Source organism: Pongo abelii, chromosome 10 (genome assembly GCF_028885655.2).
Source record: "Pongo abelii isolate AG06213 chromosome 10, NHGRI_mPonAbe1-v2.0_pri, whole genome shotgun sequence".
In the NCBI taxonomy this organism is placed as follows: Eukaryota; Metazoa; Chordata; class Mammalia; order Primates; family Hominidae; genus Pongo; species Pongo abelii.
Genome location: NC_071995.2, coordinates 67,496,223 through 67,514,633, shown reverse-complemented (window position 1 = coordinate 67,514,633; position 18,411 = coordinate 67,496,223). Strand labels below are relative to the sequence as shown.

The following is an 18,411-nucleotide window of genomic DNA, read 5'->3' as shown; positions in this document are numbered from 1 at the left end:
GTGTTGGCCAGGTACAGTGGTTCACACCTGTAATACCAGCACTTTGGGAGGCCAAGGTGGGCAGATCACTTGAGGTCAGGAGTTCAAGACCAGTCTGGCCAACATGGTAAAACCCTGTCTCCACTAAAAATACAAAAATTAGCCGGGCGTGGTGGCGGGTGCCTATAAACCCAGCTACTCAGGAAGCTGAGGCAGGAGAATTGCTTAAATCCAGGAGGCAGAGGTTTCAGTGAGCCGAGGTCGTACCACTGTACTCCAGCCTGGGTGACAGAGGGAGGCTCCATCTCAAAAAACAGATAGACGTTTCTCCATACAGTTGTTTCACACGTGCTTCCACAGATGTCTACGTTAATGCTGTCTAGTAAAGAATGCTTGTAACCTGGAAAATATATCAACGACAATAGAATGGTGTTTTAATAAACAATATGATAATGAAATCCCAACATCAACTGATTAAGATGGGGAATTTACTTTCAGGTGATACAGCCAATTCATCACCTCTTTCCTCACAACCGTCCACACCCTCCAGAGTTCAAGAATCCTGATATGCTTGAAGAAACTGAGAACCAGAAAAATCTCCAGATGAGCAGTGGAGCATATTTCTACAGTGAATCACACTTACATCTAATTTCTTTGTTATGCTAAACTGAATGTTGCTCAAAATTAAGTTTAAAAGCCCTAATATAATGCAAAAGAAATATGTTAACAATTATACCTTCTACTGAATACAATTTCTGGCACATTCAAGAGCAGATAACAGAAAGAGATAATCTAATTCTAATACATCTCTTCTGCTAGAAACAATTATTTCTATTCCAAACTTCAACATGGTACATGCCAGAATGATTCATTGGTTGGTTGGGAGTCACGAATGTCTTTCCACCCCTACAGAATCACTGTTAAAAATGGCGGTTAGGTGCCATAAGCAGTCTGTACTTCAGGTACATTACAGAGCTTTGTGTCCTGGCAATTACATTATGTATTTATTTATATCTTGTCTCATTATTTTAAGGGGGGAGGGGGGAGGTTGTAATCATCATATGCAGCAATATAATGATTTTTTTTTTTTTAAGGATGGCAATTCCTAAAGAAGTCTTTTTTCAACAGAAAAAGTTCATCTTAAATTGGGACCCTCTCAATTCAGCTTGAAAAGAACGCAGGGAAAGCACATACATGCCCCTTAGATATTCTTTAAAATTAATTTTATAATGTAGAAAACAACAAAGTACTATTATGCATAATCCATAGAAAAGTAGAATGATTTAATCACCATAAATTTAAAGAACTTCCAAAAATGTGTTCGGAATTAAGGGACAAATTTTCATTTTAAGGATAACAAAAACACAAGTAAACCATTAATACATTCACTCCTCCCCCATCCACCAAAAGTAAAAAGAACTTCACATCTGTGACCAGTGTTGGTTCATACCTTTGTATATGACTCACAAAACTATTCCTCAAAATTATTCCCTATCCCTATTATATATAATCACATTCCCTCAAAGTAGGATCTAAAAAGGGGTGGAATTCTTCCTTTTTAGAGACAGTTCATATATAAAAAGATGACAGTCTAATTCACGTTTAAGCCTGTATCTACAAATGTCATTTACTGAATTATTATGGTTGAATTAAATAAGCCTGCTAAGACTCAATCATAAGACCAGAATCAAAACCAAAAGAAATGTTCTAATAGATACTATATTTGAAAGCTAAGAATGTATTTTCTTCATCATTGTTAGGCACCTTGTCCACATTTTCATTTACTAATTTATATTCTAGATAAAACTTCCTAACACACTAAGAAGGTATTTTATCAATTCCTCTGTGTTCCCACTGCCAATTCCTCTTCCCTCTGCCACACCTTGGTGTTCCCCACTTTAGGATGTGTGGGATGTATGCCCACTTTAGGTAGAATGTATACAATAACCAATCATGTCATGAGAAAGTTAATAGCTTTTCAATCCCTCAAGCCTTCTAATTACAAGATCTTAGTCTCTTCATGTCGTTTGTTGTTGTTTTTTGTTTTTTTTTTTTTACTGGGCAGATTTAGGCTCAGATAATTTAGCAGGTAACAGCATCTATCTAAAAGTTAATATCATTATTTCGTTGTTATTTTAATGTTGCCATTGCCAACTATTCAAAGCCAGTGATACTAGTTTTCCATTTACAGTACCAATATAAAATTTCTCTTTAAATAAATGTATTTAAGGAAAAGAGTCATTTAAAGATATTCAGGAAGTAACTGAATCTTGGAATGGCCCTTGAAGTGTCAGAAACACTACTCTGACCAGAATTGTGGCCATTTTAAACTCAATTTTTTCTCCACATTTTCTGGCTTATTTGATGACCCCAAATTCTCAACTAAGCTCCAGATTCCAACTTGGGATACTATACCAGCACATCAAATTCAACACCATTTTCTTCTGGATCATCTCCCACCCCCACTCTACTCCAACTTCACCATCAAAACCTAGCTAAATTCTCCTATATAACCATTCACACAATATAAAAATCTAGAAGCTACCTGTGATTCATCCCTCTCCATTCACTGAATTCCAGAATTTACCAGCTCATTCATTCCACAAATAAAATCATGCATGCAAATAAAATCATGTTATTTTAGAATGTTGTTTCTTAAAAACTTTCACATTCTATGAGAGGAGATATGTAGCCTTGTGGATGCTTTCTCTAAAATTGGAGGGTGGAGGGCAGAGGGGAAGACATGAGATGGGACAGATTTGAAAAGGAATGCCCTAAAATATTAACAGGGGTCATTTCTACATGGTACATGGTAGAAATGAGTAAGTTCCATCTGCTCCATATTTTCCTGTAACTTTGTATGTTTTCTATATTTTTATCATCAAGAAAAAAATACATTCCAAAAAGTAGTCCCATCTGGACTCATGTCTCAATTCCTATTCAAGCATCCTAGTTCAACTCTCTTTAAATCCTCCTGTATGTCCTCTAAATTGACCTTTGCAAAGGTCATTGTCCAATACATTATACACACAATTGCCTGAATAATACTCCTGAAAAGTTTTCACTAGGTTACACTTCTAGTCAACAATCTTTAATAGTTTCCTATTGACTATAATCCTAAGAGTTGCCTACTCTCCCAGCTTTTAGGCACTTATCTAGCCCCAATTCTACCAATATAATAGATTTTCATGGTATCTAGAATCAAACTGCTCAAGTAATATTTCCATCTTTTACCAGCTGTGTCATCCTACAAAAGTAATTTAACCTCCAGATACCTTGGCTAAGCATTTGTAAAAAGAGGGCCAATAATACCTCATAAAGTTGTTATAAACATCAAGTGTGTAATGAAGGGACTGGTACATAATAGAAGCTCAATAAACAACAGTGTTACTACTCCTTTATAATCCTACACACAATCTCAGCTCAAGGCTGGTTTGCCCACTATCACAAATACACCTGACTTTATGTGCTTGGCTCACAGTGTTTCCCACGCCCTGAATAACCTCTGCCAATCCTCCACTTCTTCAAGCTCCACCAGTTCTCTGAAACGTGCACAGGCCAGACTTCCCCCACTTCTCATATTCTTTCCAGGGGTGTCCAATCTTTTGGCTTCCCTGGGCCACACTGGAAGAACTATCCTGACCACACATAAAATACACTAACAAGAGCTGATGAGCTAAAAAAACAAAACAAACAAACAAACAAAAAAACAAACACACACACACACAAACCCTCATAATGGTTTAAGAAAGTTTACAAATTTGTGTTGGGCCGTATTCAAAGCCATCCTGGGCCGCATGAACCGCAGGTTGGACAAGCTTGCTCTACACCTCATGGCTCTTGTGGCAGGTGAATTAATACTCATCTCAAAACTTGTAGACTTTGAAATTCTCTGTCTCAGCCTCTACTAGACTATTAGCAGTCTGAGGATAGTCATTGTGCCTTATACTTTTATCCCTTGATACATTAATTCCTTGTATAGAATAGATCCACAACATAAAATTATTGTTTTGCATATTTTAGTATTTCCTTTCCAACTAGACTGCAATCTTCCTGTCAGGGCTAACTTATGTCTTCTTTGTAATCCTAAAAATATATAGTATAATGCTACTGGCCCACTCTACATTCAGAAAAATAGCACTTTAGTTGATAAATCTCACATAAAAAAAGAGAGAAAATAGCAAGTTTCTACTGTTAAAGTTAATGTACACATCAAAAAAAATCTGAAAAAACAAACAAGGTCTGATGATTGATATTGCTGGAATTATCTTTTTCCTGGAATAACAGTTATACTCTCATAATCACCTTACCATTTGAGACATCTACTAGCGGAACACAGCAGACTTACCAGATGAGACTACTACTCTGCTCAAAACTCTCCAAGGACTTTCTATCTCACCCAAGTAAAAGTGAAAGTACTTACAATGGCCAGGCCCCTTGCTCTCTCTGCAGTTCCTTGAATACAGTAAGAAACAAATTAGCTCAGCTAGAGCTTTTACACTTGCTTTTCCCTCTCTTGAAATGTTCTCTCCCAAATATCTACAGGGCTCACTCTCTCATGCTCTTCAGGCAACCTCTAGGAGAAAGCCCTTTCCTTATCATCTGCTATGGTCTGAACGTTGGCATCCCCCTAAAATTTTATGTTAAAACCTAGTACCCAAAACAACGGTATTAAGCGGTAGGGCCTTTGGGGAAGTGAGGAAGTCAAGACGGCTCTGCTCTCATGAATGGGATTAGTGCCCTTATAAAAGAGGTTGAAGGGAGCAATCTTGCCCCCTCTACCATGTGAGGACACAGCAAGAGGCACCATCTATGAAGCAGAGAGTACACCTTTACCAGGCACTGAATCTACTGGTCACTTGAACTTCCCAGCCTCCAGAACTATGAGAAAGAAATCTGTTATGTATAAGCTACCCAGTCTAAGGTATTTTATTATATTAGCCCAAATGAACTGAGACACTAAGAGCACTAAGCTCACCCCACAGTCCAACCCTTTCACGAACTTTCTTCATAGCACTTATTACCACCAATGAATTATATATCTGTTTATTGTCTCTTTCTAAACACCAGCCTGTAGGCTACATGAGCGCAGGAACTTTGCTTTGTTCACTGCTACAGCCCCAGTCCCCAGTACAGACAACAGGGCCCAATAGTCAATAAAGATTTGTTGTATGAAGAAATGAATCTAGGTTGAATTAATTGACTCTAGAACACTCTATCTTCAGTTTTATTTAATAGCATCCATTTTATATCTTTGCTTCCTCATTTCCTCATTCATACATTTGCAATAATACTTAAACCTTGCAGGAGATGTAAGGATTAAGAGACAGAGTGTGTGTAACTTAGAATAGCATCTAGCACATAGAATTGTTCTCTGTTACCTATTGTTATTAATTTCAGCCACTTAGATCCAATTATATTCTTAGATATAAATGTATGATTCCTATTTGTTATGCCCTAAACAATGATTTTTGTAGGCAAATGGTAAAGACAACTAATATCTTCTCTAACCAAAAGTTACCTTAGGCAAAAAGCTACAAAGTATAGAGTGTTTCCTAATAATGATAAAACTACTAATACAACTGCAAGTTAGAATTGTTATACACTATTATTATAAGTGAAAGCGTTTGGTTTATATATATCTGATCTGAAGCCTGTAAGAGCTCTACCAAACCCAAACTAGGTTGCTGTTTTGACTTTAGCTGGACACTTCAAAAATATGTAGATATACCTATTTTATCATTCACAGGCTCCTTTCTATTGCAATGGATTTGTTCATCAGACTACAAGCTTTTTTTTTTTCTTTTGAGAGGGAGTCTCACTCTGTCACCAGACTGGAGTGCAGTGGTGCCATCTCGGCTCACTGCAACCTCTGCCTCGCCGGTTCAAGCGATTCTCTTGCCTCAGCCGCCTGAGTAGCTGGGATTACAGGCGCCCACCACCACACCCTTCTAATTTTTTTGTATTTTTAGTAGAGACGGGGTTTCACCGTGTTAGCCAGGATGGTCTCGATCTCCTGACCTCGTGATCCACCCGCCTCGGCCTCCCACAGTGCTGGGATTACAGGCGTGAGCCCCCACGCCTGGCCAGACTACAAGCTTTAAGTGTAAATCCATGACAATATGTTTTAGGACAGAGTTTTGACCATTTATCAAAAAAAACATTAAAACTTAAAAGAAAAAAATTACGGAGGGCAGCCAAGATGGCCGAATAGAAACAGCTCTGGTCTACAGCTCCCAGCGTGAGCGACGCAGAAGACGGGTGATTTCTGCATTTCCATCTGAGGTACCGGGTTCATCTCACTAGGGAGTGCCAGACAGTGGGCGCAGGACAGTGGGTGCAGCGCACTGTGCGCGAGCGGAAGCAGGGCGAGGCATTGCCTCACTCGGGAAGCGCAAGGGGTCAGAGAGTTCCCTTTCTTAGTCAAAGAAAGGGGTGACAGACGGCACCTGGAAAATCGGGTCATTCCCACCCTAATACTGCGCTTTTCCGAGGGGCTTAAAACACGTCGCACCAGGAGATTATATCCTGCACCTGGCTCCGAGGGTCCTACGCCCACGGAGTCTCGCTGATTGCTAGCACAGCAGTCTGAGATCAAACCTGCAAGGTGGCAGCGAGGCTGGGGGAGGGGCGCCCGCCATTGCCCAGGCTTGCTTAGGTAAACAAAGCAGCTGGGAAGCTCGAACTGGGTGGAGCCCACCACAGCTCAAGGAGGCCTGCCTGCCTCTGTAGGCTCTACCTCTGGGTGCAGGGCACAGACAAACAAAAAGACAGCAGTAACCTCTGCAGACTTAAATGTCCCTGTCTGACAGCTTTGAAGAGAGCAGTGGTTCTCCCAGCACGCAGCTGGAGATCTGAGAACAGGCAGACTGCCTCCTCAAGTGGGTCCCTGACCCGACCCCCAAGCAGCCTAACTGGAAGGCACCCCCCCAGTAGGGGCAGACTGACACCTCACACGGCCGGGTACTCCTCTGAGACAAAACTTCCAGAGGAACGATCAGACAGCAGCATTCGCGGTTCACGAAAATCCGCTGTTCTACGGCCACCGCTGCTGCTACCCAGGCAAACAGGGTCTGGAGTGGACTTCTAGCAAACTCTAACAGACCTGCAGCTAAGGGTCCTGTCTGTTAGAAGGAAAACTAACAAACAGAAAGGACATCCACACCAAAAACCCATCTGTACATCACCATCATCAAAGACCAAAAGTGGATAAAACCACAAAGATGGGGAAAAAACAGAGCAGAAAAACTGGAAACTCTAAAAAGCAGAGCGCCTCTCCTCCTCCAAAGGAACGCAGTTCTTCATCAGCAACGGAACAAAGCTGGACAGAGAATGACTTTGACGAGTTGAGAGAAGAAGGCTTCAGACGATCAAACTACTCCGAGCTACAGGAGGAAATTCAAACCAAAGGCAAAGAAGTTGAAAACTTTGAAAAAAAATTTAGACGAATGTATAACTAGAATAAGCAATACAGAGAAGTGCTTAAAGGAGCTGATGGAGCTGAAAACCAAGGCTCGAGAACTACGTGAAGAATGCAGAATCCTCAGGAGCCGATGCAATCAACTGGAAGAAAGGGTATCAGTGATGGAAGATGAAATGAATGAAATGAAGCAAGAAGGGAAGTTTAGAGAAAAAAGAATAAAAAGAAATGAACAAAGCCTCCAAGAAATATGGGACTATGTGAAAAGACCAAATCCACATCTGATTGGTGTACCTGAAAGTGACGGAGAGAATGGAACCAAGTTGGAAAACACTCTGCAGGATGTTATCCAGGAGAACTTCCCCAATCTAGCAAGGCAGGCCAACATTCAGATTCAGGAAATACAGAGAACGCCACAAAGATACTCCTCGAGAAGAGCAACTCCAAGACACATAATTGTCAGATTCATCAAAGTTGACATGAAGGAAAAAATGTTAAGGGCAGCCAGAGAGAAAGGTCGGGTTACCCACAAAGGGAAGCCCATCAGACTAACAGCGGATCTCTCAGCAGAAACTCTACAAGCCAGAAGAGAGTGGGGGCTAATATTCAACATTCTTAAAGAAAAGAATTTTCAACCCAGAATTTCATATCCAGCCAAACTAAGCTTCATAACTGAAGGAGAAATAAAATACAGATAAGCAAATGCTGAGAGATTCTGTCACCACCAGGCCTGCCCTAAAAGAGCTCCTGAAGGAAGCACTAAACATGGAAAGGAACACCTGGTACCAGCCACTGCAAAATCATGCCAAATTGTAAAGACCATCGAGGCTAGGAAGAAACTGCATCAACTAATGAGCAAAATAACCAGCTAACATCATAATGACAGGATCAAATTCACACATAACAATATTAACTTTAAATGTAAATGGACTAAATGCTCCAATTAAAAGACACAGACTGGCAAATTGGATAAAGAGTCAAGACCCATCAGTGTGCTATATTCAGGAAACCCAACTCACGTGCAGAGACACACATAGGCTCAAAATCAAAGGATGGAGGAAGATCTACCAAGCCAATGGAAAACAAAAAAAGCAGGGGTTGCAATCCTAGTCTCAGATAAAACAGACTTTAAACCAACAAAGATCAAAAGAGACAAAGAAGGCCATTACATAATGGTAAAGGGATCAATTCAACAAGAAGAACTAACTATCCTAACAAACAACCCCATCAAAAAGTGGGCAAAGGATATGAACAGACACTTCTCAAAAGAAGACATTTATGCAGCCAAAAGACACATGAAAAAATGCTCATCATCACTGGCCATCAGAGAAATGCAAATCAAAACCACAATGAGATACCATCTCACACCAGTTAGAATGGCAATCATTAAAAAGTCAGGAAACAACAGGTGCTGGAGAGGATGTGGAGAAATAGGAACACTTTTACACTGTTGGTGGGACTGTAAATTAGTTCAACTATTGTGGAAGTCAGTGTGGCGATTCCTCAGGGATCCAGAACTAGAAATACCATTTGACCCAGCCATCCCATTACTGGGTATATACCCAAAGTACTATAAATCATGCTGCTATAAAGATACCTGCACACGTTATGTTTATTGTGGCACTATTCACAATAGCAAAGACTTGGAACCAACCCAAATGTCCAACAATGATAGACTGGATTAAGAAAATGTGGTACATATACACCATAGAATACTATGCAGCCATAAAAAAATGATGAGTTCTTGTCCTTTGTAGGGACATGGATGAAATTGGAAATCATCATTCTCAGTCAACTATCGCAAGGACAAAAAACCAAACACCGTATGTTCTCACTCATAGGTGGGAATTGAACAGTGAGAACACATGGACACAGGAAGGGGAACATCACACTCTGGGGACTGTTGTGGGGTGGGGGGAGGGGGGAGGGATAGTATTAGGAGATATACCTAATGCTAAATGATGAGTTAATGGGTGCAGCACACCAGCATGGCACATGTATACATATGTAACTAACCTGCACATTGTGCACATGTACCCTAAAACTTAAAGTATAACAATAATAAAATAAAAAGAAAAAAATTACTATTATCATAAGTCAAATATTAACGCTTTATCAGAAAGCTAAATGTAAGTTAAAACTACTTGGCCTCCAAATCTGGCACACTATTAATAATTCAATTAAGCACTTTTTTTTTTCCTTTTTCTTTTTTTGAGAGAGTCTCGCTGTCATCCAGGCTGGAGAGCAATGGCACTATCAGAGTTCGCAAAGCCTCTATGTCCTAGGCTCAATCAATCCACCCTATGAGCCTCCCAAGTAGCTACGACTATAGGTGTGCACCACCCAAGTAGCTACGACTACAGGTGTGCACCACCACAGCCAGCTAATTTTTGTTTTGGTTGTTGTTGCTATTTTGTAGAGACAGTGTCTTGCTATGTTCTCCAGGACAGTCTTAAACTCCTGGCCTCAAATTATCCTCCTGCCTCAGCCTCCCAAACTGTTAAGCATTATTTTGTAATACTCCTAAAATTTAGATTTTTATTATAGTCTCCATTTTTTAAATACTCCATTCTAGAGAACTACCCAAACAATCTAGACTGTGTTTATCATGCAAGCTACAGTGTAGTTAATCAAAAGGTATTAGTGGATGTATCCATACAACAAGGAAATATTTATTATATTGAGGCACAGAAATGAGAAAACAATCAATGGAATTTCTAACGGTAAATAAGCCAAGACTAGCAGCTAAATGCTAGGCCCATCAGGCATGAGTAAGCTGAGCATATTCCATGTATAGTACAAGTTTCCAATAATCTGAAGCAATAGGTTTGTTTCATAACACATCACTTACAGCTTCTAAGCACTGTAATACTTAGCAAGTATTTATTTAGCATTTATAAATGCTATTTCTGATTAGCCACTTTTGGCCAAGAGTATGTGTTCTGGGATGAGAAAAACAATAAATGCCTAAAAGCTCCAGTTCATCACTGTTCTTCAGCTCCCATGAAACATCTAAGTGTGTAGGAGATTTAGTCCTCATATCAATACCAGGGAATACTGAATTAAAACCTAAAAGCAGCCAGGCGAGGTGGTTCATGCCTGTAATCCCAGCACTTTGGTAGGCCAAAGCAGGTGGATCTGAGGTCAGGAGTCTGAGATCAGCCTGGCCAACATGGTGAAACTCTGTCTCTAATAAAAATTTAAAAATTAGCCAGGCGTGGTGGTGGGCGTCTATAATCCCAGCTACTCGGGAGGTTGAGACAGGGGAATCACTTGAACCCGGGAGATGGAGGTTGCAGTGAGCTGAGAGTGCACCACTGTACTCCAGCCTGGGCAACAAGAGCAAAACTCCATCTGAAAAACAAAACAAAACAAAATAAAAACCTAGGAGCAACAGGCTATAGCGCAGGAGAACTTACTCAGGTGCTGTGAGATAAAACATAGGGTCGGCACTTACAAGATCCTGAGAGTGACTGCCTCCTTAAATTGTAAGTCCTACGTGCCTCCTTGACTCACTCTGGCCTTAGGTAGAGCCAGGAATGTTATTAAACATTCTACAATGCATAGGACAGTCTCCCACAACAAAGAAGTATCTGGCTCAAAAGGTCAATAATGCTAACATTTAGAAGCCCCAATTTAAAAGAAAGAACTGAGTTAGAATTCCAGCTCCACAACTCATTAGCTAAATGAACTTCAGCAAATTATATAACCTGAGACAGTTTCCTCATGTATAAATTGGATATCATGCTTATACTGAAAGACTGCTAGGAGGAAAAACTGAGACAGAAGCCCTAGGCACAGAGTAGACACTCTACAAATGTTAGTTACCATTCTTCAGAGTAAAATCTCCATCACAGACAGAGCTTTGGCCCACTCAAAGATGTATTTTTAAATTATTATGGTACTATAATTATTTTCTTTATCTTCTATCAAAATTTAAGGAACTTAAAGATCCTTACCTTATTGGACTTTGTAGCCTCAGCCTCTAGCACAAATGGACGAATAAATTCTAAACACCTACCCATTACAATAAGGTATAAATTGCATTGCGCAAAATTGCCAAATATAAGAAAACATAATTCTTGCCCTGGAAAAATTCTGAAAAGAAGCCTAACAAGAAAACAATACATACAGATAGATTTAACACACAGTAGACACTCAAAAAAGCTCATGGATTGATGGGTAAAATTCACGTAAATAGCTGAGGCCACGATTGAATATTAATGGAATGCAGATGAAATAGTATTAAAGATATTTAATCAGGGAAAAGGCATATTTTAAATCAACAAAATCCTATGTATATGCAGCTAGTATTTTCTAAAGGGAATGAAAGTACACTTAACGAACAAACATCAAAATGACAAGTGCTATCATTTGTCATTTTAGCAATATTTAGCTAAATTTCTTTTTTGTTTTGTTTTGTTTTGTTTTTGAGGCAGAGTTTCGCTCTTGTTGCCCAGGCTGGAGTACAATGGCGTGATCTCAGCTTATCACAACCCCCGCCTCCCGGGTTCAAGCGATTCTCCTGCCTCAGCCTCCCAAGTAGCTGGGATTAGAGGCATGCGCCACCATGCCCAGCTAATTTTTGTATTTTTAGTAGAGACGTGGTTTCTCTATGTTGGTCAGGCTGGTCTCGAACTCCCGACCTCAGGTGATCCGCCCGCCTTGGCCTCCCAAAGTGCTGGGATCACAGGCGTGAGCCATCGCGCCTGGCCGCTAAATTTCTTAATTCAGATGACGGCAGCACATTTTAACAGGTTCAAAGGGCATTTTAAGCAATTTTAAAAACCACATTAAATTTTAATGGGAGCTTATCAAATCCCTGACATCCACAATCCATAAATCGTCTGAGACAGAATAAGACCAAAAAGGCTGATGCCCAAATGTCTGTATACTTTGCTGAAAAGGCTGAGCTCAAGCACACCCAAAGTGTGTTAGAAGCAACTTTTAAAATGCACAAATGTAACAATTATTTTTAAACCAACAATTTTAGAAAAATAGCAGTTCCTATCTAAAGCTTTTATAAATATAAGACACTGGCTTTGCAAATGTCAGCGGAGTTTTAAGATCTCTTTCTAAAGCAATAGTCTCTCTGTTTTGCTTGGTATCTTAATATGCCTTTAGTTTCAAAACTTAATTTGCCAACACTATTCCTCTCAAAACCTCAGGAATTCCATTACTAGTTTTAAACTAAATTAAAGGAAAATAGACGCATTCAACCCATGGCAGAAGTATGCACAAAGTGTTTGTTGATGCTCATAAATAGACTGAGAAATTTAGACACATCTGAAGGACAATGGCTGTACAGTCAAGTCTGTTTTGCTCCACCATGGAACCAAATAGAGAATTATTACTACCAAGTGAGACCAGCCCTAGATACTTCTAAACTAAGTGGACTATAACAGACAGAACATTATCTTTAAGTTAGAGCTTTTGTGTATGTTTTCACTTCAGGGAAGAATAGTTAGAGTATCCCTAAAAAAAATCCATATGGAGCCAAGCTATCGTCTCTCCCAAAACAATCCTTAAAGTGACTTCAACAGTAACCACTCACTTGCCCCCCAAAAATATATGACATTTTTTTAAAAAGGAATAAACTATGCTTAACATACAGATGGTTCTTTGTCTTATCCCTAGAAATCTTCTTTTCCATTCCATTCCCCTTTTCTCAGATTCCATAAATCTTCCTGACAATTACAGCCATTTCCACTTTTCATCCCTCTCCATCATCTCCTTCAAGACCTAATTCATCTCAATTCACCTGAATCACAGGTATCAGGATCCCCTGGGTGGAACTAGTAACATATTTTCCCATTTCCGTGTTACTCCATTTTATATGACTTAATGGAAATATAGATTCATAATTCCAAATTACTCTTTTTTGTTTGTCTTGTTTTAAACTCTCCATTTCCTCTACCGCTAGCCTCTAGTCAAATTCTTTTTTAAACACAATTCATTCACAAGATACAGGCTATCCACATAAAGTAAAATTACAGTGACTGCTAGTAATGAAAATAATACATTTTTGATGAAGTAAACAAGTGAAAGCCAGTTGTTTGTACAAGAGTGATCAGTGCTTGCAACCACATAATTAATAAAAATAGAGAAAATAAATCTAATTATAAACAGCATATAACCAAACTAGTAATCATATTTTTTGCAGAGTACCTTATAAAACTAACATTCTATCTTTAGAAATGAATACACGAAGAACAATTTGGAAATATTTATCAAAAATGCTATTGTATATCCACTGGCACAGAAATTCTACTTCTAATTTTAAAGTACTGATATATATTTGCACGGGCAAAATATGTATACAATATTCATTAAATCATTATTTTAAAAGTCAAACATAGCCCCAGCACTGTGGCTCACATCTGTAAACCCAGCAGTTGAGAGGACTGCTTGAGGCCAGGCACTTGAGACCAGCATGGACAACATAGTGAGTCCCCGTCTCTACAACAAAATTTTAAAAACTTAGCTGGAAATGGAGGTATGCACCTGTACACCTGTGGTCCTACCTACTTGGGAGGCTGAGTCAGAATGATAGCTTGAGCCCAGGAGTTCAAGACCGTGGTGAGCTATGATTGTGACATTGCACTTCAGCCTGGGTACCCATCTCCAAAAAAAAAAAAATGGAAGAAACACACCAAAGATAGGAAACAAACTTAACGTCCACCAAAAAGGGAATTTATAGTACATTCCATTCGATGGATACTACACAGCCATTAAAAAGCTATGTATGGGCCAGGCGTGGTAGCTCACGACTATTAATCTTAGCACTTTGAAAGGCCAAGGTAGGCAGATTGCTGGAGCTCAGGTGTTTGAGAGCAGCCTGGGCAACATGGCAAAACCTCGCTTTTATTAAAAAAATACAAAAAATTAGCCAGGCAGGTGGCTTGTGCCTGTGCTCCCAGCTACTTCAAGGGCTGAGGTGGGAGGATCACTTGAGTCCAGGAGGTCAAGGCTGCAATGAGCCAAGATTACGCCACTGCACTCCAGCCAGGGTGACAGAGCAAGAGACCCTGTCTCAAAAGAAAAAGAATGTGGTTATAAATGTAGGAAGAAAACGTGCTATAAACAGCAACTGCCTCAGGGCATAGGACCTAGTAGACAGAAAGGTAGGGAAAAAGACTTGCTTTTCACAATAAGCCCTTTTGTATCTTTAAATTTTAGATCATGTACACATACTAAACTTTTGTTAAAATAATTTTTAAAACAGCAAAAGAATTTAGGACATTCTCTCAGATCCTCTAATCCATAAATAGTTCTACTCTTTTATCTCTAGGCACTTTTAATTTGGACTGAAAATCTAGGCTATTAGAGGTTACCAATAACCACAGGTAGAGGACTTATTTATTTAGTGAAAAGTATAACCATGGCAACTTTGCATCAACCAAAACAAAATATAAGAAGTCAAGAAATACACAAAGAATTATCTTACCCAAAGCAATCTTTTTACAGAAATAACACTGAATACAATACAATTTTGTTAGCACTCTACAAACTGTGCTTCACCAAAAGAAAAAAACCATCTGGCTGAAATTTCTGGTTATGATCTAGATCTCAAATGGCTATATACACCAGAAATATTTTGTAAAGAACCTAAGAAGTGCCAAAATCATTTGAATCCAAAAGGCAGTTAAAAACAAGAGAAGAAGGAGGACAAAAACTTGGGCAAAAGTTTCAAATGCCAAAAAAAAAAAAAAAACCCACACATTTTTAAGGTATTTTTCTAATGGAATTTTTCTTTTCAGCTCTTAAATTCCAAATAAGCTGAACACTATAATCCCTCAATTAGTCATTAAAACTCAAGAAATGTAAAGAAACAATTCATCTTTTTCAAGCTAATTTTTAAATGTTGCTATTTAATATGATTTTTGTTTTTGCTATTAGATAAAGAACTATTAATTTGATAGCAGCTAATACTACTCAGGTCCCCTCTTCTTTCTCAGATTCAAACAATCTATTTCATTATAAAACTAGAAAGCAAATTCTTGAAATGGGGAAAATACATAACGGTAACATAAAGAGTAGTGTATTTATTTTTTGTTAAAATCCTTTTACTGGGTCTTCTGTTAACAACATTATGACTTGGCCATCTGAACATACTGCTACATCAGTATGTTTTAGACTTGATGACCTATTTTTTTTTAATCAAACTATATAGCTCAAAGGTTTGTTGTTAAAATCAATTATAGTCTCTTGAGGTCTAGAATATAACTCAGCATACAAAAGATGTTAGCTGGCATATCAAACAATCAGTATATTCCTTTGCCAGATTCAAACACTCAGGCTAATGACCCCCAGAAAAGCCAAAAAAAAAAAAAAAATCCCAAAAACTTCACAAAAGGTAGAGTTAAGAAAACAGGATGTAAAAAAACCTCAGAATTAATATGTGGTATTTACATATCTTGACAATTACAAAGGAAAAGGACAAGAATGTCACCAACCAACCAATAATTTTCTTTTTTTTTTTTTTTTTTTGAGATGGTGTCTTGCTCTGTCCCCAGGCTGGAGTGCAGTGGCACAGTCTCAGCTCACTGCAATTTCCGCCTCCTGGGTTCAAGCGATTCTCCCGCCTCAGCCTCCTGAGTAGCTGGGACTACAGGCACGCACCACCACACCCAGCCAATTTTTGTATTTTTAGTAGAGACGGGGTTTCACCATGTTGCCCAGGCTGGTCTTGAACTCCTGAGCTCAAGCTATCCTCCCACCTCAGCCTCCAAAAGTGCTGGGATTATAGGCGGAAGCCACCTTACCAAGCCTTGTAAGCCTAATTTTTATCTTGGAATGTAGCCTCATTTTTCTTACACAGTTGGTGCAAAAAAAGAACCAAGGAGCAAAATGAAGCCAGTATCTAAGATGTGGGACAATTTACAGATACCCCAAACACTATCTGAAGACCACTCAAGATTACCTATTGACTGGGTAAATCAGATTCCCTAAAAGGCATCAAACACCTGCACAGAAGGTAACAGTACATGCTATATTTGAACCTATACGCACCTAAGTAAAAATCCTGGGGCTCCATTATCACCTGCCTGACCTTGGGAAGGTTACTTAACTCTCTGAGGCCTCAGTTTTTTCATCTATAAAATGGAAAGAGGAATAATAATTCAGTAGAAACCCTTTTAACAGACTTCTACTGTATCAAACTTAAAAAATAAAGCTCTCCAATCCCTCCATAAGTCACTCCCTAATGCCCAACACAGGCTCATCACCTACACCTAGTAGTCTTCTAAGCAGACCACTTTCTTAACATGTCCCTACCCTTCTGCACTTAATGCTTAATAAGAGCCAGCTGTCCGTTCCCAAACCAGTTTATGCCAACTGTACTTGTTACTGTAATTATGTAATTTAAGATCGTATGAACTGAATTATGAGGAAAAAGGAAGGTTGTTTCTGTGAAAATTATGTTGAAAAGTTCAAAAAGATTCAGAGGCTAGTATTTTTTAAAGTTATTATGGAATTAGGTATATGTCAAAACAGCTTTAAATAGGAGGAAAAGCATGAAAACATAGAAGGATTTTATATACAAGCATACCTCAAAGATATTGCGGGTTCTGCTCCAGACCACAGCAATAAAGCAAATTTTGCAATAAAGCAAGTCACAAAGTTTTTGGTTTTCCAGGGCAAACAAAAGTTATGTTTACACTGTACCATAGTCTATTAAGTGTGCAACAGCATTATGTCTAAAAAAACGCACATACCTTAATTTTAAAATCCTTTATTACTAAAAAATGCTAATGATCATCTGATCCTTCAGCAAGCGGTCATCTTTTTGCTAGTGTAGGGTTTTGTCTCAAGGTTACAGCTGCTGACTGATCAGAGTGGTGGTTGCTAAAGGATGGGGTGGCTGCAGCAATTTCTTAAGGCAACAATCACTTGCCGCATCAAATGACTCTTTCCTTTCACAAAAGATTTCTCTGTAGCATGTGGTGCTAATTTACTGCATTTTACCCACAGTAGAACTTCTTTCAAAATTGGAGTCATCAATCCTCTCAAACCCTGCCACTGCTTTATCAACTCAATTTGTGTAATATTCTAAATCTTTTGTTATCATTTTAACAATGTTTCCAAAATCTTCATCAGGAGTAGATTCCATCTCAGAAACTATTCTTTGCTCATTCCTAAGAAGCAATTCCTCATCCGTTAAAGTTTGACCATGAGATTGCAGCAATTCAGTCACATCCTAAGGCTGTAGTTCTAATTCCAATTCTCTTGCAATGTTCACCATATATGCTGTTACTTCCTTCACTGAAGTCTTCAATCTCTCAAAGAGATCTATGAGAGCTGGAATCAACTTCTTCCAAACTCCTGTTAATGTTGATATTTTTACCTCCTCCCATAAATCACAAGTGTTCTTAATGACTCTCTGGAATGGTAAATCCTTTCCAGAAGGTTTTCAATTTACTTTGCCAAGATCCATCAGAAGAATCACTACCTATAGCACCTATAGTGTTACAAAATAGTATTTCTTAAACAATAAGACTTGAAAGTCAAAATTACTCCTCAGTCTATGGGCTGCAGAATAGATGTGTTAGTAGGCATGAAAACAACATTAATCTTGTACATCCCCATCACAGCTCTTGAGTGACCAGGTATATTGTCAGTGAGTAGTAATATTTTGAAAGAAATCTTTTCTTCTGGGCAGTAGGTCTCAACAGTGGGCTTAAAATATTCAATAAACCATGCTGTAAAGAGATGTGCTGTTATCCAGACTTTGTTGTTCCATTCATAAAGCACAGAGTAGATTTACCATCATCCTTAAAGGGCCCTAGGACTTCTGGAATGGTAAATATTAACTTCAAGTCACCAGCTGCATTGACCCCTAAGTAGAGAGTCAGCCTGTCCTTTGAAGCTTTCAAACCAAGCATAGATTTCTCTCTAGCTACGAAAGTCCTAGACGGCATCTTGCAATAGAAAGCTGTTTCACCTACAATAAAATTTGTTGTTCAGGGTAGCCACCTTCATCAATTATCTAAATTAGTTCTTCTGGTGAGGCA

At 38.9% G+C, this 18,411-nt stretch overlaps 1 protein-coding gene across 6 annotated transcripts in view; it reads right to left on the bottom strand.

Annotated features, from left to right (window-relative positions):
- Positions 1–18,411, bottom strand: part of FRS2 (fibroblast growth factor receptor substrate 2) — a 112,602-nt gene that overhangs the window by 77,343 nt on the left and 16,848 nt on the right. The window lies entirely within an intron of this gene.